Below are 533 nucleotides of genomic sequence, written 5' to 3'. Positions count from 1 at the left end.
ATAGACAGAGGTGCGGAAGAGATAGAATGATAGATAGGATTATTAGAAGAGACATGTAGAGATATGAGAGAGAGCCAGTATAGAGATGGATAGTATATAGAGAGTAATAGTGATAGAGTAGCTATATGTGTAATATATAGATAGATTAGAGAGGTGTATATATAGAGATAAGAAGATAGATATTGATATATCTACAGATAGGATAGGATATATAGTATGAAGATAGAATAAGAGATATATATATATATATATATATTAGAGATGGTATTAGATTACAGGGGGAGAGAGATGAGAGTAGATATTATAGAGATAGATATAGATAGAGTAGAGAGTAGAGATAGATAGGTATGAGAGATAGGTATTGATATAGTGTATTATATATATAAGATTGATATTTATAGTATAGGTTAGCATAGAGATATTATGCAGATATATAGATATAGATAAAGAACTAGATATATATATAGAGATATATATATAGAGTAGGCAGAGATAGATAATAGGTATATTAGAGATATATGAGCAGGAGATAG

Source organism: Penaeus monodon, chromosome 29, assembly GCF_015228065.2.
Source record: "Penaeus monodon isolate SGIC_2016 chromosome 29, NSTDA_Pmon_1, whole genome shotgun sequence".
Taxonomy (NCBI): Eukaryota; Metazoa; Arthropoda; class Malacostraca; order Decapoda; family Penaeidae; genus Penaeus; species Penaeus monodon.
This window is presented reverse-complemented; position numbering follows the sequence as displayed.